At 43.1% G+C, this 25,619-nt stretch overlaps 1 long non-coding RNA gene across 10 annotated transcripts in view; it reads left to right on the top strand.

Annotated features, from left to right (window-relative positions):
- Positions 1–25,253, top strand: part of LOC103345230 (uncharacterized) — a 40,477-nt gene extending 15,224 nt beyond the window's left edge. For 4 of the 10 annotated variants that reach the window (XR_016228391.1, XR_016228395.1, XR_016228386.1 and 1 more), the window contains one exon: positions 639–10,233. This is a non-coding gene — a long non-coding RNA (uncharacterized LOC103345230). Of the gene's footprint in view, positions 1–638; positions 14,300–15,225 lie in introns of those variants that run through there. The other 6 variants (XR_016228387.1, XR_016228394.1, XR_016228392.1 and 3 more) reach the window with 5 other exon arrangements.
- The last annotated feature ends 366 nt before the right edge of the window (positions 25,254–25,619 follow it).

Here is a 25,619-nt window from a genome sequence, read left to right as displayed (position 1 = left end):
AACCTAACCTCTAACCTCTCCTTTTCCCATGCTCTCATTTTTAAAAGGATTTATTTATTTGAAAGGCAGAGTTAGAGTCAGAGGGGGCAGGAGGCTGAGAGAGAGAGAGAGAGAGAGATCTTCCATCTGCTGTTTCATTCCCCAAATGGCCATAATATTTGGGGCTGTGCCTTGCCAAAGCCAGGAGCCAGGAGCTTCTTCCAGGTCTCCCACGTGGGTACAGGGGCCCAAGCACTTGGACCGTCTTCCACTGCTCTCCTAAGCACATTAGCTGGATCTGAAATGGAGCAGCCAGGACTCCAACTACTACCCATAGGAGATGTCTGTGTTGCAGACAGCATCTTTACCTGCTATGCTACAATGCCGGCCCCCATTCTCCCATTTTTATGCATTGGAGACGTTGCAAATTGCTCAACATGATAGCTAGTTGGTGTAGCAAATGGATTTGAATCCAAGCCAGTACTGTGTCTTCTGTTTAGTGCTTCTTAATCCAAACAGGCCATGTGAACCAGAAATCCATTTTTATTTTACGTTGGAAGATATGTATCATAGTTAGTTTTATTGTCCTGATGATGGAAATTTCAATGATATAAATTTTTGTAATGCATAAAATCACCTGGGGTGCTTTAAACATGCAGATTTCTGGGCAGCCAGAAACCTTTTCCTGGGTCAAGAACTGTATGAAGATCTACCTGTCACTCATACTGAGTTCACTGGAGAGCCAGGATGAATCACTGTTAACAGGTATGGGTTGTTGAGATATCGGAGAAGCCTTGGTAAGTTGTCGTGGTTTGGGTGGGTTCCCTAGTTGGTGGTAGAGAAGAGAAGGGAAAAACAGTCATGATGTGGCACTTCAGCCTTCCTTTGAACAAAGGAATACATAACTAGTAAATGTATAATGTACTATGAATGTTTGTTGGATTTTTCCCCATTATAATGCAAAAAAATTGCATCAAATGTGATTAGGTTAAACTAAAAGAACAGCTTGTGTTCTTCTCTCTTCTTCCCATTCTCCCTTTTAGTACCTGCCATTGTCTCTCAATGTTGTGGTCAACAATGGGGGCTGACCAAGCTGCATGTGAGGAAGGTCATAGAATATGCAAATGATAATTTTCCTTTTGTAACCTTCAGTAGGTTGGACTGTGAAGGGTATCTTTGAAAAGTTTTAGAGTCCACCAGATCTTCATGTGAGTGATGGTGCAGTGGAAGAGGTGGTGACTTCTGAACGATTAAGGTAATGCAGTAGTTAAGGTAAGTAGGGGATAAAAGGCTTACTTTGCTCTGACTCATATTAGGGAGGCTCTTAAAAATGCCATTTCCAGCCCGCGCCACGGCTCAATAGGCTAATCCTCCTCCTAGCGGCGCTGGCACACCAGGTTCTAGTCCTGGTCGGGGCGCCGGGTTCTTTTCCGGTTGCCCCTCTTCCAGGCCAGCTCTCTGCTGTGGCCCGGGAGTTCAGTGGAGGATGGCCCAAGTCCTTGGGTCCTGCACCCCATGGGAGACCAGGAGAAGCACCTGGCTCCTGCCTTCGGATCAGCGCAGCTCGCTGGCCGTGGCGGCCATTGGAAGGTGAACCAACGGCAAAGGAAGACCTTTCTCTCTGTCTCTCTCTCTCACTGTCCACTCTGCCTGTCCAAAAAAAAAAAAAAAAAGCCATTTCCAGAGCTCATGACAGGCCAGTACTTTTAAAGCCTGCAACTTATGGTACAGTATCTTTTTCCAAAGATAAGAAAAACTGTTGAAGGTAAGAACTGAAATGGTTTCCAGGCAAGCTAGGTGGTAAAAGTTTCTGGTTTTATAAATAGCATTTTGTTGGAACATAGTCATGCTTCTGTGCTGCAGTATAGTTGAATAGTTGCAATATGGATCTTAGGGTCCACAGTCTTTAAGAATTATAGTCGCGAGGCTGGCACTGTGGCATAGCGGGTAAAGATGCCGCTTGCCATGCCAGCATCCCATATATGGGGTGATGGGTTGAGTCCCAGCTGCTCCACTTCTGACCCAGCTCCTTGCTAACGCTCCTCAGAGAGCAGTAGAAGATGGCCCAAGTGCGTGGGCTCCTGCACCCATGTAGGACACCCAGAAGAAGCTCCTGGCTCCTGGCTTTGGTCTGGCAGAGCCATTTAGGGAGTGAACCAGCAGATGGATGATCTGCCTCCCTCCCTCCCTCCCTCCCTCCCTCTCTCTCTCTCTCTCTTTCTTCTCTCTCTCTGTAACTCTTGCCTTTCAAAGTACATAAATATAAAAACTTAAAAAAAATTAGAATCACCATTTGCCTTTCCACAGCAAATTTGTTAATTCCTGGCATAGGATAAGTTTGCTGTTTCCTCGAGTCTTCTTCCCCCATATTTTTCTCCCCTAAACGTTTATGTTCATCCACTTGAAAGGTGGCGGCCATTGGAGGGTGAACCAACGGCAAAGCAAGACCTTTCTCTCTGTTTCTCACTATCCACTCTGCCCGTCAAAAAAAAAAAAAAAAAAAAAAAAGAGGTGGAGCAGCCTGAAATTTAACCATTCATTGGTATCCAAATAGTTACAACTGATGTTTCCTAACTTTGACTTTACCTAATTTTAGTACATTGTCTCTTCTGCAGATTTCTTGACCTTTCTGGGGGGAAAAATGCTGCCTTAGAAGGTGAATTTTCTGTAGTCCTCTATTAGAGAAATAGGCAACATTTAGCTTTTTGATTATTTTATGCCATGTGTCAAGCACATATGTACCTTATGTACATTGAATCCTTAAAAAAGTGCTCCTAAGAGTTGTATGCTAATCACTTACCAGCCCCATCTCAAACATGAGTCTTGGAAGCTTTACCTAGGTCACCTTCTAATCAGTGGCAGAGCTGGGATTCAACAGCATAATTCTTGTGGCATTTTCTATTTCAATGGTATTGATGTTTCCTTTTTTCTTGAAATTTTGGAGTTTGGCCTTTAGTAAGCATAGAAAGGCAAGGTGCAGTACCTGAACTGGGATCAGAGGTCAGAGGTAGTTCTGAGCTCCTATCCATACTCAACTCTCCCTCCCCTACTCTTGGCAAATCATGCTTGCTACAGACAGCAGTGATCATCCCTTTTTTTCCCCCTCAGTAACTTAAGAGTGAGTTGGTAATGCTTTTAAGGACAGCCATATACCCTTTCCAGGAACTTTCTCATTGAAACACTTGACAATTTTATGGAATAAATCATTCCTAAAGCTCAAAGAAACTAGGCCAGGTGTCACTTTTTTTTCTTTTTTTAAAAAAACTAATGGGGGGACTGGTGTTTGCAATGCCACACCCATATCAGAGTGCTGGTTCCTGTCCCTGCTCCTTGGCTTCCAGTCCTGTTCCCTGCTAATAATCCTGGGAAGGCAGCTAAGCTAAGGATGGCCCAAATGCTTGTGTCCCTGCCACCCATGTGGGAGATCTAGATTAAGCTCCTGGCTCTTGGCTTCAGCCTGGCCCAGCCCTGGCTATTGTGGCCATTTGTGGAGTGAACTAGCAGATGGAAGATATTTCTCTATTTCTCTCTACTTTACCTTCTCTCTTCTGATGCTCTGCCTTTCAAATAAATAAATCCTTAACAGATATTTTTAAAAATACTAATAATTTTGAGGCCAGCTTTGTGGCATAGCGGGTAAAGCTGCCACCTGCAAGTTCCGGCATCCCATATGGGTGCTAGTTCAAGTCCTGGCTGCTCCACTTCTGATCCAGCTCTCTGCTGTGGCCTGGGAAAGCAGTGTAAGATGGCCCAGGTCCTTGGGCCCCGTACCCACGTGGAAGACCTGGAAGAAGCCCCTGGCTCCTGGCTTTAGAATGGCGAAGTTCCAGCCAGTTGGGGAGTGAAACAGTGGATGGAAGACCTCTCTCTCCCCCTCCCTCCCTCCCGCCCTCCTTCTCTCTCTCTCTCTCTCTCTCTCTCTCTCTCTCTCTGTGTCTCTCTCACTCGCTCTCTCCTTTTCTCTCTGTGTAACTCTGACTTTCAAATAAATAAATGAAAAAAATGGAACAAGATATTCCATGAAAATGCTACCCCTGCACCCGCATGGGAGACCAGGAAGATGCACCTGGCTCCTAGCTTCTGATGGTAGCGGCCATTTGGGGAGTGAACCAGTGGAAGGAAGACCTTTGGGGACGGTGAGGGGGGGAGATGGAGGGGGACTGGAACCAGTGCCCTTATAGGATGCCGGTGCCCGTATAGGATGCCGGCACTGCAGGTGGTGGCTTAACCCGCTACACCACAGAGCTGGCTCCACAGCCAGCTGAAGTAGGCTATGGAAGTCTTGGTGACTGGAAAGAGACATTGATCTTGGATTAAAAAAGAAAAAGACCAGGTGTGGGGTGAGCATGTGATGCAGTGGGTTAAATTGCCAACTGTGATGCCCTCCTTGCATGCTGGTGTGCAGATTTGAGTCCTGGCTACTCTGGTTCTAATCCACTTTCCTGCTGACAGTCCTGGGAAGGCAGCATAAAATGGCCCAATTGCCTGGGCCTGTGCTGCTGATGTGGGAGACCTAGATGGAGTTCTGGGCTCCTTGCTTCAGCTTGGCCCAGCCCTGGTTGTTGCCACCATTTGAGAAGTAAACCAGTGGATGAAAGATTTCCCTCTCATTTCTCTTTCTCTGTCTTCTACCTTTCTCTGTTGCCCTGGTTTTCAAGTTGATGAGAAATGAAACAAACAAAAATAACAAGTGGCCCCTTATAGTCCCTGGGTAGAAAGCATTTTATTTTATGGAAAAAAAATTCTTTTTTATTAATCCTGGACAGGATTTTCTGTTTGAGCCAGCCTCTTATTTAAGTTACTTTTATTTCTCTTTCCATCACCACTTTGTCCCTTTTCCTGTTTGTCGTATGTACAGTATGTACATCTTGTTTCTGATTTCTCTTTTCCACAATTTAATGTCTTTTTGTCATAGCAACATTGATATCTATCCATGGCATGGGAGTATACTTGAGTCCCGTTTTTTTGCCCCTTGTATCCATGTAAACAGTTGATTGTAGGAGCAGTGCTGTGGCATACCAGGTTAAGCCACTGCCTGCAGTGCCAGTATCCCATGTGGGTACCCTTTTGATTCCTGGCTGCTCCAGATCTGATGCAGTTCCCTGCTAATCGCCTTGGAAAGCAGTAGAAGATGGCCCATGTCTTTGGGCCCCTGTACCCATGTGGGAGACCCAGAAGAAGCTCCTGGCATTGGCCTGGCCCAGCCCTGGCCTTTGCGACCATTTGGGGAGTGAACCAATGAATGGAAGACTTATCTCTTCCTCTGCCTCTCCTTTTAAATAAATAAATCTTAAAAAACAGTTTTTTATAAAAATTGAAGGTTACTACCAGAAAATAATTTTTGGAAATAAAGGTGATCTTACAGCTGTGCTAGTTTTAGTCTTACTGTATCCACTAATTTTTCTTCTTTGTATACCTACTTTTAGGTTTTAAAAATTAATACCTAAGCATTAATTTTTTTAAGATTTATTTATCTATTTGAAAGGCAGAGTTACACAGAGACAGAAGGAGAGGCAGAAAGAGAGAGAGGTCTAACATCTGTTGGTTCACTCCCCAACTGGCTGCAACGGCATGGGGCTGCACCGAACCGAAGCCAGGAGCCAGGAGCTTCTTCCAGGTCTCCCACGTGGGTGCAGGGGCCCAAGGACTTGGGCCATCGTCTACTGATTACCCAGGATCGGAAGAGGAGCAGCCAGGACTAGAAATGGTGCTCATATGGGATGCCGGTGCTTCAGGCCAGGGCCTTAACCCGCTGCACCACAGTGCTGGCCCCTAACATTAATTTTAAATATTATATTTGTGGTTTCAGAACCAAGGTCATTAGAATTCAGTGTGAGAATACTTTGAAAAGCTTACATAAAATAGAATTAAAAGATATGTTTAGTTTGGTACAAAAATGTTTTGAAACCATTTATGGTATTTTTTTTAAAAGATTTATTTATTTACTTGAAAGGGTTACACAAAGAAGGGGTGGCAGAGAGAGAGAGGTCTTCCATCTGCTGGTTCACTCCCCAATTGACCGCAACGGCCAGAGCTGTGCGGATGCGACTCCAGGAGCCGGGAGCATCTTCTGGATCTCCCACGGGTGTGCAAGAGCCCAAGGACCTGAGCCATCTTTTACTGCTTTCCCAGGCCATAACAGAGAGCTGGAACGGAAGTGGAGCAGCCGGGACTCAAACTGGCGCCCATATGGGATGCCCACAGTGCAGGTGGTGGCTTTACCTGCTACGCCACAATGCCGGCCCCTGTTTTTTTCATAATACATATTTTCCACATACTTTTTGAAGATTCCTTATAGATTAGCATATTTAAAATTAGCTAGGGTTCTGCACCCTCCTGGGAGACCTGGAGAAAACTCCTGGCTCCTGGCTTTGGATCTTCGCATCTCCGGCCTTCGCGGCCATCTGGGGAGTGAACCAGCACATGATGGAAGATTCTCTCTCTCTCTTTCCCTCTCTCTGTCTCTCTCCACCTTTAGCTCTACCTCTACCTCTAGCTCTACCTCTACCTCTCTGCAACTCTGCCTTTCAAAAAAATTAATAAATAAATCTTGACTAATTTTTTTTAATTAAATAATATTAACTAGATCCAAGAAGCAAGTGATGAATGGATACTCTTACTTTTTCTCCTGGTACTAAGAGCTAAGGGAGTATTTATAGCAATGATCTGTTCTTTGGTTCTTTATCTGTTCTGTTGAGGAATGCCTTTGTCTCCTCATCTTTCTTCAATAGCTCCTTTTTCTTTCTCTTTTATACAAAGTTAGCCATATTTGTTCATTTTCTTTTTTTTTTATTATTTTTTTTATTTTTTATTTTTGACAGGCAGAGTGGACAGTGAGAGAGAGAGAGACAGAGAGAAAGGTCTTCCTTTGCCGTTGGTTCACCCTCCAATGGCCGCCGTGGCCGGCACGCTGCGGCCGGCGCACCGCACCGATCCGATGGCAGGAGCCAGGTACTTATCCTGGACTCCCATGGGGTGCAGGGCCCAAGTACTTAGGCCATCCTCCACTGCACTCCCTGGCCATAGCAGAGAGCTGGCCTGGAAGAGGGGCAACTGGGACAGAAACCGGCACCCCGACCGGGACTAGAACCCGGTGTGCCGGTGCCGCAAGGCGGAGGATTAGCCTAGTGAGCCGCGGCGCCGGCCTTTTTTTTTTTTTTTTTTTTTTAGATTTATTTATTTATTTGAAAGGCATAGTTACAGAGAGGCTGAGGCGGGGGGGGGGGGAGTCTTCTATCCGCTGTTTCACTCCCCAGATGGCTGCTATGGCAGCATTGTAGTGCAATGTGTTAGGATGCCAGTTGGGACACTGGCATCACATATCAGAGTGCTGGCTTGAGTTCCTGCTGCTCCCTGTTTATGTACCTGGGAAGGCACTGGAAGGTAGCCTAACTAATTGGCTCCCTGCACCTGAAATCTTAAAAAAAAAAAAAAAAGTATGGACAGAGGCCCGGAGGAGGTTTAGAATCATTGAGTCCCCATTGCTTTTCTGTGTCTTTTAGAGTTGGGGAGTGCCTGTGGTTCTGGGAAAGTCAGGAACTCGATAGACTTTGAAAACAATTATTTGAAATGCAGCGAGACATGGAGAGAAAGAGAAACAGAGAGATCTTCCATCTCCTGGTTCCACTGCCTAAATGCCCAAAACAGCCAGGGTTGGGCCGGGCCCAAGCCAAGAACCAGGAATGTCATCCAGTTCTCTCACACTGGTGGCAAGGGCCCAATTACTTGGGCCGTCTTCTGCGGCCTTTCCAGGGGCATTAGCAGGAAGTTGGATGAAAAGTGAAATAACTAGGATTCAGATCTACACTCTGATATGAGCTCCAGAGACGGGCCAGATAGATAGTTATTACGCTAAAAGTTGGTAAGTACTGTGAATGATTATACTTTTTTTTAAAAAGAAAGATTTAGTTTTCATTTATTTTCTTCTTTTTTTTCAGATTTTTGTATGTATTTAAAAGGCAGGGAAACAGAGGCAGAGAGAGACACACACACACACACACACACGTCTTCCATCCACTGGTTCACTCCCCAAATGGCAACGACGACTGCAGCTGGGCCAATCTGAAGCTAGGACCCTGAAGCTTCTTCTGGGTCTCCTATGCAGGGGCCCAAACACTTGGGTCATCTTCTGTTGCTTTCCCAGACCATAGCAGAGCGCTGTATTGAAGTGGAACAGCCAGGACTCGAACTGGTGCCCATAGGGAATGCTGGCACTGAAGGTGTTAGTTTTACTTGCTATACCACAGCGCCAGCCCCTGATTACACTTCTTTTTTCATCTTAAAAATTATTTATTTATTTAAAGGCAGACTTACAGAGAAACAGAGGCAGACAGAGAGGTCTTCCATCTGCTGGTTCATTCCCCAAATGGCTGCAATGCCCGGAGCTGAGCTGATCCTAAGCCAGGAGCTTGGAGCTTCTTCTGGGTCTTCCATGTTGGTGCAGGGGCGCAAACACTTGGCTCATCTTCTACTGCTTTCTCAGGCAGTAGAGTAGCCAGGACCCGAACCGGTACCCATATGGGTTGCTGGCACTACAGGCAGTGGCTTTATGTACTACACTATAGCGCTGGCCCCATTGGACCATCTTCTACTGTTTTCCCATATCATAACAGATAGCTGGATCTGAAGTAGAGCAGCTGGGACTCGAACCGGCACCCTATATGGATGATGGCACTCAGGTGGCAGTTTTACCCATCATGCCACAGTGCCAGCCCCTAAATAAAATCTTTAAATTCACCATTAGTTAAAAAAAATTTTGCCTCTTCAAAAAAATTTTTTAATTTTTGATTAGTTTTTGTATAATATTCCCTTCCTCCCTTCCCCTCTCTCCCTCCTTCCTGCTTTCTTTCTGGCTGTCTTTTGTTTTCGAGATAGCATATTGTTTGTATTCTTGATATATCACTTTTTTTTTTTTTTTAGATTTATTTGAAAGGCAGACATCTGCTGGTTCACTCCCCCAGATGGCTGCCATGGCCAGGGCGTGGCTAGGCTAAAAGCAACAGCCAAGAACTCCATTCACAACTCCCACGTGGATTTCAGGGGCCCAGCGACTCGAGGCATTTTCTGCTGCCTTCTCAGGTGTATTAGCAGAAAAATACATTGAAAGGGGAGCCGCTGGACTTGATATAGTGCTCCAGTGAGATGCCAGCCAACAGCTTATACTGCTGCACTACAATGCTGGTTCCTCACCATTTGTTTTCAGAATATCCTGTGAGAATCCTGAATAAAAGGAAAAACACAATAAAATGGGAAATTATTTGAGGGTACTTTAGGAAGTTCATGGAAAGTAGAATAGATTAGTATAAAAATTTTGAAACATGCATATCAGGGTCTTCAGAGAATTCATTGAACATACCCATTGTGAAAAAACATGCAGTTCAGTATTTTTTGAGCCAAAATAAACTTGATTATTATTTATTATTTGAGTTGGTAGGGGACGAGAAAGATTGAGAGCATGCTCCCTTCTGCTCATTCACTCCTTAAATGCCTACAGCAGCTGGGTCTGGGCCAGGCTGAGGCCACGAGCCAGTACTTGGGCCATCTTCTGCTCCTTTCCCAGGCCATAGCAGAGAGCTGGATCAGAAGTGGAGCATCCGGGACTTGAACCAGCACCCACATGGGCTGCCGACACTGAAGGTGGTGCCTTTACCTGTTAACACCACAGCACCGGCCCCCATAGACATTATTAGTTTTGATTACTTAACATCTTCTCCCTCATGTCCTATCATGATGTAGTATTCTGACTTGACTACTCCACCCCGTTTATAGGAATAGTCTATTTTGGTAAACAATGAGGAATGTAAGTTTCCCTCATTCTGTTAGGTCTGGGGTTTCTGCTAGGCCTAATAAGTTGGCTGACTGTTATTTGAAGGTATGCTTTATGGCAGAGGCTAGCAAATTTTTTCGGTAAAGGACTGGGTAGTTTTTGCTCAGCTATGCTATTGTAGTGTGAAAGCAGCAACAGACACCGGGTTAACCACGGGACATGATTGTGTTCTGAGAAAATCGCATATACAGGGGCAGTCAGCAAGCTGAATTTGCCCTATGGGCTGTAGCAGTGCTGACACCTGTTCTCTAGCATGAAGACATTTCAAAAAGTTTATGGAAAAAGGAATGAAACGATAAGTTTATTTTGATATGAAATTTTTTGAAATCTATGCATACTTTTCCTTAATATGGATTTTCTACGAGTTTCTTGAAGAAGCTTGCTTTTTTTTTTTTTTTTTTTGATATTTATCTATTTTATTTGAAGGAGTTACACAGAGAGAAGGAGAAGCAGAGAGAGAGAGGTCTTCTGTCCGATGGTTCACTCCACAATCGGCCACAATGGCTGGAGCTGTGCTGATTCAAAGCCAGGAGCCAGGAGCTGCTTCTGGTCTCCCATGTGGGTGCAGTGGCCCAAGGACTTGGGCCATCTTCCACTGCTTTCCCAGGTCATAGCAGAGAGCTGGATCGCAAGTGGAGCAACCGGGTCTCAAACTGGCGCCCATATGGAATGGCAGCGCTTCAAGCCATGGCGTTAACTCGCTGTGCCACACTGGCCCTGAAAATGCTTGTGTTCATCCTGAAGGACTTTATAGAGAAAGACTCAGAGATCAAACATTCAGAATGATTTTATTCACAATGTGTGTAACACAATAACAACACAGCTGTGCTTGAATCAGTCAAAATCTTGTTATCCATGTCTTCTGTGCATGACTGGCAGAGTGCTATTCAGTGGTTCTTTAGGAAATTCATGGGGAAAAGGAGCTAAAAATCGGTTTATTGTGCTGCAAAAAATTGTGAAATCTTTGCATCTTTTTTTTTTTTCATAATCCATGTTTTTCATGAACTTTTTGATGACCTCTTGTATAATCTTTATGGGCCATGTTAACTTCCATCTCTGGAGAGGAACTTCTTTTTGTCTTGGGTCTGTCTTTGCCTTGCATGGGTTACAAGTGATGTGATCTTTACATTGTTTGCTTTTTCCTTAGCATTGTTAGCTCTGACACTTCCTCACCAGCATGTCTTCTACCTTAGTTAGGCTCATAAATGGATATAATATAGAAGTTAACTTTGGATATAACCACTGCCCTAACAGTCAAAGTGGGAGGCTGTGGTTTGCTAATTTTCTATGTCAACCCCTTAATTGGGTTTTTGGCACATTAGAAGGGAGCTGGATCTGAAACAAAGCAACTAGGGCTCTGATAAGGGATGCTGTATCATGGGATACTGGTGGTTTAATCCACTGTGCCCCCAACACCAGCCCCTGTTGCCTTCTCTTTTAAAAACAGAGCAGATCTCAGACATACCCCATCTCATTAAATAAACTTTAATTTTTAAAAAATTAGCACATGATATACCCTACATGATTATAAAACTTTAATTTGTATCTGATACTTTGTTTCAATTAGGGCCCTTTTAATTGTGTGTAGTTTTACAGTGAATTACCCTGTAGATAGTTTTATACATATGTATTTTTATATTTTAGTTTTTATTTCTTTGATTTCCTAAAGAGATAGAACAGATAACAATCTTTTTTGCAGGGCCAAGTATTTGGTTTAGTGGTTAACACATGTACAAACCATATTGTGTTACCTGGGTTGAAGTCCCATGTTTCAGTTTCCTGCTATGTTAATGCATGCTCTGGGAGGCAGCAGGTAAGGGCTCTAAAGTTCCTGCTACCCACATGGAACACCTGGGTTAAGTTCTGGGCTCTTGACTTTGGCCTGGTCCTGCTCATGCTATTGAGGACATTTGGGGTGTGAACCAACATGTGGTAGATCTTTCTCTCTCTATCTCTCCTCCCACCCCACCATGTCTTTCTGCCTTTAAAAACATTTTTTTTTTTTTTTTTACAAAATGTTACTTGAGTCTTATTTTTGTTTTTCATACTGTTGCTGATTGATTTGTTTGAGAGACAGAAGGGAGAGACAGCACTTCCTTCTGTTTTACTCCTGAAATGCCTACAGTGGTAAAGTCTGGGCCAGGCTGAAGCCAGGAGCTGGAAACTCAATCCAGGTCTCCCAAGTGAGTGGCAGTAAACCAACTAATTGAGCCATCATACTGCCTCCCAGGATCTGCATTAGCAGGAAGCTGGAGTTGGAAAGGGCACCCAGTCACTCTGATGTGGGATGTGGCATCTCAACTGCTAGGCTAAATGCCTACTTCCTCATACTGATTTTTCATCTATCATGTGGTAGGTATTTTTCTCAGTTTGGCTTATAAATTAATTTTTTACAAGTTTATTTACTTTTTTTTTTTTAAAGATTTATTTATTTAGAAGGCCAAGATACAGAGTCAGGGGCAGAGAGAGAGAGGTCTTCCAACCATTGGTTCACTCCTCAAATGGCCACATCTGCCGAAGCTGGGCTTATCCGAAGCCAGGAGCCTGGGGCTTCTTCCAGATCTCCCACATGGGTACTGGGGCCCAAGGATCATTATTTTCTATTTACATTTCATGATAAAGATAAAAATGTTTTCTCATGGTTCATAATTCATTTATGCCATTAATAATTAATGTTTTCTATTGATCTCTTTAGTGTGTGGTATGTAACTGATTTTTTTTTAAATATTTACTTATTTATTTGAAAGTCAGAGTTACACAGACAGGGAAGGAGAGTCAGAGAGAGAGAGAGGTCTTCCATCCGCTGGTTCGCTCTCCAATTGGCAGCAATGGCTGGAGCTGCGCCAATCTGAAGCCAGTAGCCAGGAACATCTTCCTGGTCTCCCATGCGGATGTAGGGGCCCAAGGCCTTGGGCCATCTTCTACTGCTTTCCCAGGCCATAGCAGAGAGCTGGATTGGAAGTGGAGCTGCCGGCTCTCGAACTGGCACCCATATGGGATGCTGGCACTACAGGAGGTGGCTTAACCCACTACACTACAGAGCCGGCCCTGTAACTGGATTTTCTACAAGTCCAGGGTTCAGGGGGTTGTATTAAGGCTACTTGTGAGGATCGTAGAATAAGGGCTTCCAGAATCTTTTCTCCACAGTTTGTTCTCTTTTTTTTCTTTTTAAATTAAAGATTTATTTATTTGAGAGGCAGATTGCAGATAGAGAGGACTATCACATGCTGGTTCACTCTCGAGATGTCCGCAACAGCCAGAAGTTTGCCGATCCAAAGCCAGGAGCCAGGGCTTCTTCCAGGTCTCCCACATGGATGCAGGAGCCTGAAGACTTTGGCCATCTTCCACTGCCTTCCTAGGCATATTAACAAGGAGCTAGATTGGAAGTGGAGCAGCCAGGACTCGAACTGGTGCCTGTATGGGATGCCGGCACTGTATCCTACTATGCCACAGTGATGGACTTCTGTTTTCAATGTGACTTAAATACCCTCTCGGCTCCTGTTTCTCTGAATATCCTCTCAGTTTTTTCCCTACTCTGTATGCTTTCCACTGACAGGAGATGGCAAATTTTTTCTTATAGTATGTCAGGTTTTGTGGCTCTGGTTTCTGCCACTGTGGCATGAGACAGTAGACAATACTAATTGAAGGAATGTGCTGTGTTCCATTTGGAAGTATTTGACAAAAAAAATCAGTGGGTGGGGTTAGTCTCTTAAAACCTGATTTGTGTCCTCATGCTGTTCTGCTTAGTTACTCTGGTCTTCCTCATGTTCAGGCCCCTGATTCTCCCTCTGCCTCTTAGAGCACTTTTTCACCTCCAGTCTTTGTTACTGATTACTTGTTTTCCATTTTTCGCAATTTTAAGTTTCTGAGAGCAACAGGGTTGCATGTCATTAATAATAGCATATGCTGGGGTGTGAAAGGGATTAGCTTGGCTGTCTGCCTTGTTGCTTCAGTCCTCATATAACCAGTTCCAAACAACTACATTCCTGTTGAGGATCTGTTCCTTGCAATCCACATTTCATTGTGAGGAACGATGCTCATTTGGATCGATTTTATTAAGTTTGTGGAACTCCACTCTAGTGTCGTATCATTAACGTGATGGAGCTTTATCTCTCTAGTTGCTGTGCATGTTATCTTCTACTACAGACTGCTTTTCTCATACTCTTGTCTTCCTCTGCTCCCTTGCTACTAAATACTTAAATTTTCTTTTCTCACTCGTAACTTGAGCTTTTGCAACCGCTATCTGTGTGGCTTCCATTCCACCTCATCTCGCTCTGCAGACTTAGTGCTTTTGCTGTTGCCATTCATTCACTATGCTGCCCCATTGTCATTAAATTGCGAATCTGATTCCCTGTGGGTTGTTGAGTTTCCTGAGACTGCAAAGAGTGATACTAGCTGCATGACACATCTAGGACCTTTCCCCTTATTGATTGAATACCCATATGCCGGATTTCAGAATGTTTTGCACCATAATAAAGTTACCTTTTAATTCCATTTCTCATGAGCTTTTTGAAGTACCATCATGTGTACACATGTCTGTTTTTCAAGATCCTTTAGCAAACTACCGTAAGTATGTTCAATATAATTTAATTGCTCTAAAATTGGAAGGCAATCAAATCACTTCCAAGGCATCCAGAAGTCTCATATCTGACTGTAGAACTTAACAGTCTTATAGATAACTCTGCAACCCTGCTCTCCATAAATCCTGATTCTCTTCCTTCTGCTAACCGCTTCCTTTTCGGCTATTTATCCTATTGCTGATGGACAGTTCCTGCTTTTTTTTTTTTTTAATTTTTTATTTATTTTTATTTTTATTTTTTTTGACAGGCAGAGTGGACAGTGAGAGAGAGAGACAGAGAGAAAGGTCTTCCTTTGCTGAGTTCCTGCTTTTTATAGCTTCTGATTTCTATGCCTACTTGCAAGTTGCTCTTAAATTTTTCATGACTGTTACATAGACTGTAGTGTGTTCTTTCATCTGTGTTTCCATTTGCTTCAGCTACTGAGTTTCTGTTTCTTCCATTATGTATTGGCTTGCCAGTGCACTTTGTTTTCTGATCACCTCATATTTTGAGCTTATTTGTAGGTTCCACTTACTGCCTCTCCTTCCTTTTAAAATAAGTTCTGCTTGCTTATGGCCCTCATGGCCTCTCCTCTGCATTGCATTCGTTCACCTTTGGTTAGTTATCTTTTGCTAACTGTGTTTACCTGTGATAGCCCAGCTTCAGTTCCTGAGAACACAGATTTACTAGGCCTGTGGTATCCAGTTTAGTGTGTATACCAAGCCACAGTTTGTGGATCTTCACTCTTGTATTCTGCAGGATTTTTTTTTTTTATTTCAATCTTTATTGTTTTTAGTCTGCTTGCTTCTTATATCTTACAGTGTATCCACTAACAACTGACTTCTCTATCCTTTGTTTCAGGGGTTGTAATTGCAAAATCCTGCAGGATCCAGATGGGGTAAATGTATAAGATGGTTCTTATATTCATTCTCTTCCTTTTTTCTTAAAACCAGTTTTTCTCCCCTCTTTTGTTTACCTTTGATAGAGCCCTTTGAAGGGAGATTTCTTTAAAATATAAGCAAGAGTGCAAATATGAGGGCAACTGACTTTTAAGGGGACAGTAGTGTATTGGGGTTGTGGTCAGTTGTAATGTGTAGGCCTCATTCAAAGGGGAAGGCTCTTGATGCTTATTGCTCAGTGTGGGCCTAGGGATTGCTGGGATTTCTGGCACCTACAGGAAGCCTGAGTAGCCTCAGCTTTTAATTGCATCAGTTGCTTTTTGCTTTAATAGCAGAATATGTATGTAAGGGCTTTTTCTTACGTCATAATGTCTGCTTCTTCCGAATTTTACCTTATTTGTAATGATATCTTTGTTTCCCATGTGGTATAAAACATGGGTATATGGCACTTAGCTGTTCACCTCAGCTTGTGGCTTGGCAGTTTCCTTCCTTTGGGCAGTCTTTAAAAGTGGGCCATGATTTTGAATGCTGGTGTATAAGTTAGAACGAAATGGATTTAAGATAGAGCATAGATAAGAAAACTGGCAGATATCAAGCCGCCATCTGACAAAGGGTAAGTATTGTTCTATGAAATTTTTGTTACAGCTGGATGTATGTATCAGAGTCCTTAACAAAAGTTCACGGAAAAATGGAGTTAAAAAAGATGTTTCTTTTGGTGCAAAAGCTTTTGAAATCATGCATAGTTTTTTCGTAATACGTACTTCCCATGAACTTTTTAAAGGCTCTCGTAAGTATGTCTTTGCTCCAGTGCAATTTTAGTTCTTAATGTGGAGTGAACAACTTCACAAGACACCAGGTGAGATATTGTGAGGAAACAGGCCTCCTCTAGACTATATTCCTCCTGTAGATTGGTCTCTTTTGGCCCACGTGGTATTTCTTTAGAATCAGGTCGTTACGGACAATGACCAAAGAGATCAAATGGCAGGCACACAGTTTATTTTCACATGCAGGCTTGATTAGACTCATGTCTCAAGAGTCAAGCCCCAGCCTCTGTCTTTTCCGTTTTTATATATAGATTTGGGAACATGATGACCCCCCCCCCCACTTCTATACCCTAAATTTAGCAAGGCAGTTTCATGGCATTTTGAAGCGGGGAGAGCACACTGTTATTTTAGGCCCTCAGGGATTAGCAAATCACAAGGTAAGATAGTTTTACATATTTACAAGTTAAAATGAGTTTACATAGAAAGGTACTTTGTCCTGAAATATCAGAAGACTAGGTCTAAATTTCCACTGAGGCCAGGTGGTGCTAGGCTCATTTTAAGGAAGGACCTTCTGCTATCTACTTTATCACATTGTGTGCTAGCCTGTTTTACTTTTTTGATGTTACCTGCCTAGCCACTTTGACCTGCTATTTCAGAAGAATCTAATTAAAGAAGTTGGTCGGCTAGTCCTTTCAGGATTAGTGAGGGATTTGAGGAAGCTAGCTTTAAAAGCCTTACCAGTTCTCACCCTCTCACTGTCTCTTCCTTGTAACTAAATTTGTCAGTGTTGCTGTAAAGAGTACCTACTATTGAACCTCTTTTTTTTTTTTTTTTTTTTTTTTGACAGACAGAGTGGACAGAGAGACAGAGAGAAAGGTCTTCCTTTGCCGTTGGTTCACCCTCCAGTGGCCACCGGGGCCGGTGCACTGTGGCCGGTGGACTGCGGCGGGCACACTGCGCTGATCCGAAGGCAGGAGCCAGGTGCTTCTCCTGGTCTCCCATGGGGTGCAGGGCCCAAGGACTTGGGCCATCCTCCACTGCACTCCCTGGCCACAGCAGAGAGCTGGCCTGGAAGAGGGGCAACCGGGACAGAATCCGGCGCCCCGACCGGGACTAGAACCCGGTGTGCCGGTGCCGCTAGGTGGAGGATTAGTCTGTTGAGCCGCGGCATTGGCCTGAACTTCATTTTTGAAGTCGATTTGCAATTTGGCACAAGCCTGTGCCAATGCTTCTATTGTGTTTTAGCTTCATTTTCCTAACAACATCTTGAATTACTGAGTTGTTTATATCTCAGATACGCAGCTTTTACTTGTCAAAGTTTTCATTATTATGTATCATGGTACTAATTTGTAGTTGTGTTGAGTCAAGTGGTGTATTTTCATTCTTTATTTTGAGGGACTTTGTGCTACATTGCAGGATATCTTAAATCCCTAGCTGCTTTCCACTAAGTCTAATAACCCCAATCATCATAAGAACTAAAAAATCCCCACAAATTTTCACAACACTGCTCATGAATACTGTTTTGAATAAGACTCATTGTTCTAGATAGTGCTCTTCTATGGATGGTATTTCAGTTTTTGAAAATCTTTATTCTACTTTTCTCACCTGTTTATATGTAGTTTATTTGTCGACAGGCCATTTGAGCTTATGCATCCCTAATATCTGTTTCTTTATTTGGGGAAAAACTTTCTTCTTCAACTTTGGCTGATGTTTACCTGATTCTTTGTTCTACAGTTCAAGTACCTGGGAGCCAGAGGATCTCCTTGGCTCAGCTCATCCTTTTTGTCTAGAGCTTTTCACTTCAGATCATATCATAAACGTCTGGCTTACTCCTTTGTCCTTTGATTTGGTGCCATATGAATGAAAACAGTTTCTTTGGCTATGTATTAAGTAGGAATTTTGTGCAATTCCCTTTTCTTTAGAAGAGTCTAAGGGTGTATGTGGTATACACATAACTGATGTGACAGGTAAATTTTACTAAGTGGATGCCAGACAGATAAATATTTCTTAATGTTTATAGCCTAGAACACTTTAACATGTTATAGTATTCTTGTATATAATCCCTACTGTATTCACCTCTGCCTTCTAGATAGTAACAGAAATTGGCCTCAAAATGATGGTATGGTGTAGCTTCAGAAGGTACATAACCCAAATTCATAGAAAGTAGTATAATGGTGTCTTTCCAGGAGTTAGGGGAAGGGGGAAAATAGGGAGTTGTATACTAGGTGTAGGGCTTCAGTTTTGCAAGATGACAAAGTTCTGGAGATCTGTTGTACAACAATGTTGATATATTTAATACTGCTGAACTGTATACTTAAGATGCTTTAGATGGTTAAAAAAAGCAGATAAAGAATATTCCATTAATCAGGCAGTTTCCACAGCCATCAGAATATCCTTGCGTATGTTAAAATACAGAATCTTCTGAGAAAAGGAAGTATATGACCCTATTTACTGCCTTCTAGTTCTGTGTATCAGTGTTCAGCGAAGTGGCCAAAACTGGGCCATCATTTGTTTTTGTTCAGCCAGTCGACAAAGAATTGGTATTTACATTTTTAACAGTTGAGAAAAATAAAAAGGATTATAGCATTTTATGACATGGAAATTATAAACAATTCAGATTTCAGTGTCCATGAATAAAGTTCCATTGGAACACAGCCATTCTCATTCTTTGTTGTGTATGGCTGTTTTTGTGCCATGGTAGCTAAGTAGAGTACTTAGGACAGACCATATATCCTATAAAGGTAAAAATATTTACTACTTGGCCATTAACAAAAAATTAGTCTGTTAGGTCCATCTCTGACCCTTTAAATGCCTAATTAACAGTCTTGTCATGGACTGCTAAGGGCTGTTATCATTTTGATGGCTATACTAAGTGGGGGGTGATTCTCATTTCCTTACACCCTACTGTGAAATGTTAACTCCTTCTGCAAACTTTTTTTTTTTTAAGATTTTATTTATTTTTTTGAGAGGTAGAGTTACAGACAGTGAGAGGGAGATACAGAGAGGGAGGTCTTCCTTTCGTGGGTTCACTCCCCAAATGGCTGCAATGGCTGGAGCTGCGCCAGTCCGAAGCCAGGATTCAGATGCTGCTTCCTGGTCTCAAATGCAGTTGCAGGGCCCAAGGACTTGGGCCATCCTCAACTGCCCTCCCGGGCCACAGCAGAGAGCTGGACTGGAAGAGAGAGGAGCAGCCTGGACTAGAATAGGTGCCCATATGGGATACTGGCGCTGCAGGCAGAGGATTAACCTACTGCGCCATGGCGCCGGCCCACCTGCAAACTCTTAGTGGCTTGAAATCCTGTTAGCAGTTTCTGGTATTTGTATGCTCTTCTATGGTCAAGAGATAGACTTGGTTTAGACTACCATCTTAGATCAGCCAGAGTAGGTGTAACCAACTCCCAGGGTAGAAGAAGATTCTGTATTTGAGTGAAGACAGTGGAAATGTCCTGAAAGGGAATTTTAGCTTTTTCTCTGGAATTGGAGATGGTTGCAAGACAGCTCTGGGAAGGTCAGCAGCAAAGATTGCTGTCTTTCATCTAGTGTGCTACTTCTAACATGCCTCAGTTCCTCTGGGTCTCTGCCTCCCTGCCTTCCTCATTGTCCGCTTAAGCTTTAGTTTGCACCCAAGCTTTTTAGCCCTCTGCTTCCTCACAGATTCTCAGTTACTTGCAACTAAACGTTGCTTATTGCCTCAGTGTCCTTTGCTGCACCTCACTTTCCCCAATTCTGTCCTTGCAGGTTCAACTCCCTCTGCAGTAGGACTTAGTTTTTGCATTTCACAGACTTTATTCCTCAGTGTAAGAATTCCAGTGGCTCCTGCTTGGGTTGTCACTTTTTAAGTGTTAAAATGACATAGCATTTGGATAATATGTCCCACAACTGTTACATTCTGCTTTAGATGATGGGGCAAGCCATAATCTAAAATTCTAAAAATCTTTGCTGACTAGTCCAGCCTTATAGTGCTCTGTTCCTCAGAAACCATCAGGGAGGGACAGTTTATCATAGGCCAGTCTGTGAGTGTAGCCGCCAGTTGATTCATATGTGTTCCTATTATATTTTTGCATCCTCATCTTGACCACTTAAGTACCTGTGCCCCTCATCTTACATACTCATTTCTAAAGATGCTTCTGCCTACACTGTTAAAACTCTCAATCAAGCATACTGAATTACAGACAGATGCTGTAGACAGAAGCCACTGTAGAAACTTACCTGCCTGTTTCAGAAGCCCCCAACCTATCTGATGTTTTTACGCCTTGATCACTTGAAATTTTTCTATTGTAGGGATTGTGCCAAAATTGACTGTCATGTCCAGCAAAGGTATTTTTACGCTGCAGTCTTGTGACAAGAGCTTTGCCATAGTTACTGTGGGCTGTACATCTTTGAACCTGGGTTGTGGAAGGGGTATACTCACTCTCTACCCCACCCCCAGGTAATAACCAGATCATAATATTTCACATCCCTGCTGATGGTATGTTCATGCAATCTAACCTTTTATCACTTTCTAAATTATGTAGGATTTCTGGTCTTAAGAAACTAAAGAGGCTTAGTTTAAATACTAAATGTTTCTCATACAGATGCACATATAACAACAGTAAGGAAGACTGGGATTTCATAAGAATCATTCGAGCAGTGTGGCCTGGGCCTGGGTCCGTGGTTGCTCTAGAGATTTAAGCAAGTGGAATGTGTGGGCCTTTTCTACTATGTCATTGACTTAGTTCAGCTCTTTTTGTTCTCCTGCCTTATCATCTATTTGTTATCTCTCACTTTTGCCTTAGTCTGTCTGGGATGCTACAACAAGTTACCATAGACTGGCTCATGAAAAACAGAAATTTATTTCTCAGCGTCCCAGAGGCTGGGAAGTTCAGGATCAAGGTGTCAGCAGATGTGAAGGCCTGCTTTGCCTGCCCTTGCATGACAGAAGGGGTGAGGGAATTGTTTGGGGTCCCTTTATATATCAGTACTAGTAATCACCTAACAATGACCATACCCCCAGATATCATCACATTGGTCACTAGGGTCAGCATTTGTATAACTTAGGAGTTATACTAATGTTCAGTCTGTGACATGCTTCCTCATGACCTCCTTTGCCAATTGTCCTGTCTTTGGTAAGTTGCTCAGTGTCAGCTTTCATTGCTAATTAGGTTGTTCTCACAGTTCATGCTCAAATTTTAGAGTAAGAGTTTAATTGGCCTAGCTTAGCTTTATTTGTCCCATGCTTTTCATGCTTATTATATGTACAAATGAAGAACAGTGTGGAAGGTACGGATTCAATGAGGATGGGAACAGGACTCAAAGAGCTCTGCGTATGTTCAAAAGCCAGTTTTCTGGGGCCATTGCTTTTGACTGTTCATTTGTTGTTTCTCCTAGCCCAGTGGTTCTTCACCAATGAGAACCGCCTAGGGAGCTATCAGAACAAACCTAACCACTGTGATTGTATAGTTGGTTTGGGGTGGCCACAGGCGCAGTGTTTTTAAAGCTCTTTAACCACTGTTCAGTTTCTTCTGCTATTATTTGGCTTTCTCAAATACTGTTTCTCTATCCTTGAACTTCTGCTTACTTGTGGTACTTGTGGATTATAGTATAAGGAAGTCTTCAGAAAGTTATGAAAAAAGTTATTTTAAAAAAACCAATATGGGTTTTAGAATTTCTTTGTACCAAAATTTTTTTAAAAAACTCTTTTACTTGTTTGTAAGGGAGAGAGAACAACAAAGGAAGATCTGTCATCCACTGGTTTACACCCCAAACACCCACACGAGCCAGGGCTTGGGCAGGCCAGAGCCAGGAGCTGGGAATTCAATCCAGGTTTCCTACAGGCGGCAGGGACCCAACCCCTGAGTCCTCACCTGCTCTTCCATGTTATCAGAAAGTTGTAGTTGGGATCAGGGTTGGGACTTGAACCTTGAACCCAGGCATTCTGAAAAGTGATGTGGGTGTCCCAAATGACCTCTTAACTGCTTTACTAAACATCTGCCACAACTTTCATTTTAATAGATTTATTTTATTTGTTTGAAAGGCAGAGTTACAGAGACAGAAGGAAACATACATGCATACACACAAAGAAATATCTTCTGTGCTGATTCACTCTCCAAATGGCCAGAGTACCTGGGGCTGTGCCAGGCAGTAGCCAGGAACCTGGAACTGCATCTAGGTTCTGTTGCCTTCCCAGGCACATTAACAGAGAGCTGGATTGGAATTGGAGCAGCCGTGACTTGAACCTGTGGTCATATGGGACATTAGCATCATATTCATCAGCTTAACCCATTGTGCTACAATGCTGGCTGTTGCCCTGACTTTTTAAAAGGTTTGTAAAAAAATGTATTTGAAAGTCAGATGGACAAACACCTCCAACCTGCTGAATCACACCCCAAATGACCGCAATACCTGGTGCTGGGGCAAGTTGAAGCCAGGAGACTAGAACTCAGTCATAGTCTCCCACATGGTTGGCAGTGACCCAAGTACTTGAGTCATCATCTGCTCCCTCCCGGGCATATTAGCAGGAAGCTGGATTGGGAATGGAGACAAGACTTGCATCTAGTCATTCCTATTTAGAATGCTGGTATCCCAAGAGTGTCCTTACTGATGCCCCTCAAATTAGTTTTTTTAAAGACTTACTTATTTATTGGAAAGGTAGTTACAGAGAGGCAGAGGCAGAGAGAAATAGAGTTCTTCCATTCACTAGTCACTCCCCAAATGGCCGATCGGAAGCCAGGAGCCAGGAGCTTCTTCCAGGTCTCCCACATGGGTGCAAGGGCCCAAGGACTTGGGCCATCTTTCACTGATTTCCTAGGCCATAGCAAAGAGCTGGGTTGGAAGTGGAACAGGTGGGACTTGAACCAGCACCCATATGGGATGCCAGCGTTGCAGGCTTTGCTGGCTACCCAAATAATGTTTTAACGTGATTTCTTTTCACAGACCTGATGTACTCTGGTGCCTCATACATTTGACTTCTCTTCCTCCATGATCTCCCTCAGAAGAGGCTATGGCTATGACAGCATAGTTGAAGTGTGCATTGCAGGAGTTGGCAAACATTTTCTGTAAAGGTCCAAGCATTAAATATTTTAGACTTTCAGACCACATAGTCTTTGTTGCACCTATTCAATTCAGAGAGTCAACTATGAGCAATTCCTAAGTGACTGGATGTATCCATTTCCCTCAGACTCTGGCAGCAGGGACTGGCTTTGTGGCATAGTGGGTTAAGCTGCCACTTGTGATGCCAGAATCCCATATTGGAGTGCTGGTCCAGGTCCTTTCTACACTGCTTCCTGGTAATGTGCCTAGGAAGGCAGTAAAAGATGGCCTAAGTGTTTTGGCCCCTTACTACCCTTGTGGGAGACCTGGATGGAGTTCCTGGCTATTGGAGCTACATTAGGAGTGAAGCAGCAGATAGAATCTCTCTCTTTCTCTCTCTCCCCCACCCTTCTCTAGCCCTGCCCTCTCCCCCCATCATTCTCTGTTGCTTTGCGTTTCATATAAATAAATAAATTTTTTAAATAAAAAAAAATCTTGTAGCTGCTGGCTGTAGTTGGCCAACTCCTGTTCTATTCCTAAACCTCGTTTATTCTTTTTTGATGTAGTTTAAGCTATTGTTCTCTACTTCATTGTAAACTTGAATTTAAAATCACCTTGTAAACTTCTGCTTCTAAAAATTTTTACTTAGGGATATTATAATAATATTTGATTTATAAATTCCTTTAGTCAGAATTAACATGCTTATGATTTTCCTCTTCCCCTTCTATAGATGTTTATTCAAATGTCTTTAATATTCCCAATAATTGAAGTTGGTTCTTAATCTTTCGTATGTTACTCTGTTAGGTATTTTAAGTCACATGTAGTCTGTAGAGATTAGATTTTTTTCTATTAACTTTTTTTAAACTTTCTATTTGAAAGTCAGAGGAAGAGACAGAATGAGGAACCTTCCATCCACTGGTTTACTCCCCAAGTGGCCACAATTACCATGACTGGGCCAGGCTGAAGCCAGGAGCTTCTTCCAGGTCTCCCATGTGGTTGACAGCGGCCTAACCAGTTGGGACATCCTCTGCTGCTTTTCTAGGCACATTAGCAGGGAGCCAGATTGGAAGTGGAGCAACTGGGACTCAAACCGGTGCCCATATGGAGTGTTGCCATTACAGGCAGTGGCTTAACCTCCTTTTACCACAACGCTGGCCCTTCTATTAACTTTTATAATAGCTGGTTATTTTTCCTAGCTTATTGCAAAGTGGAGATGTTGTTTTTCCTAGTATACACATAAAGAGATAGCAATTCAGATACACGAATATAGTCAAGAAAAGTCATGATCCTGTCAGTCAACTGAAGCCACTGTTAAACTGTGTGTAGAGTTCTTGATTTTTTAGCTGCCATTGGTGTTATTGAGCACTTACTTGATCTAATTATAATTTTGCCAACTGTCCTCATTTTGTGCTGATTAAAATTTTATGATCATAATTTGGTTGTAGGAAATTAAAATACTCTTCAACCAAAGATCCTGATTCCATTGATGGATATATTTCTTGTAGAAAACTAAGATATTAGCGTTTGGGACTAGCATTATGGCTCAGTGGGTTACGCTGTTGCGTACAACAATATCCCATATGAGCTCCAGTTTGAATCCTGCTTGCTCTGCTTCAATCCAGACCCTTGATAATGTATGTGTCTGGGAACACAGCAGAAGATGGCCCAAGTATTTGAGCCCCTGCCGCCCATGTGGGTGACCCGGCTGAATCTCCTGGCTCCTGGCTTCCATCTTGCCCAACCTCAGCCGATGCAGCCATTTGGGTAGTGAACCATTTGATAGAAGACCTTTCTCTCTGTCTCTCTCTTTCTTTCTCTCTCTCTCTATAACTCTGCCTTTCAAATAATTCTTAAGCAAGGAAAGGAAGGAAGGAAGCAAGGAAGGAAGGAATTAGGAGTGAGTGTTGTGGCTCAGCAGGTTAAGAAGTTGACTCTTGGGTTGCTCATATTCCATTTTGGTGTGCTGATTTGAGTCCCAGCAGCTCATCTGCTTCCCATCCAGCTTCCTGCTGAAACATCCTAGGAAGGCAGCAGATGATGGCTGAAGTACTTGGGTCCATGCTGCCCTCATGGGAGATTTAGATGGAGTATAGGCTTCTGGCTTAATTCTGATCCGACCCTGGCTGTTTGAGGCATTTGGGAAGCGAACCAGCAGATGGAAGATTCTCTCTCTCTCTGTTGCTCTCTGCCTTTCAAGGAGATGAAAATAAGCAAAATAAGGGGAAAAATTAAATGACGTGTTAGAGGCTGCTTACCTTTCTATTCGTATATCAAGTGTGATTAATGACCTCGCAGCTCATCTTTTTCTTTTTTTTTTTTTGACCAGCAGAGTGGACAGTGAGAGAGAGAGAGATAGAGAGAAAGGTCTTCCTTTGCCGTTGGTTCACCCTCCAATGGCCGCCACGGCCGGCGCGCTGCGGATGGCGCACCGCGCTGATCCGAAGGCAGGAGCCAGGTGCTTCTCCTGGTCTCCCATGAGGTGCAGGGCCCAAGAACGTGGGCCATCTTATGGTTTAACCCGCTGCACCAAAAAGCACACCCATTTTTGGAAGTGAACCAATGGTTGGAAGACTTTCGTTCTTTC

Source organism: Oryctolagus cuniculus, chromosome X (assembly GCF_051225735.1).
Source record: "Oryctolagus cuniculus isolate XC-2025 breed Fujian yellow rabbit chromosome X, ASM5122573v1, whole genome shotgun sequence".
NCBI lineage: Eukaryota > Metazoa > Chordata > Mammalia > Lagomorpha > Leporidae > Oryctolagus > Oryctolagus cuniculus.
This window is presented reverse-complemented; position numbering and strand designations above follow the sequence as displayed.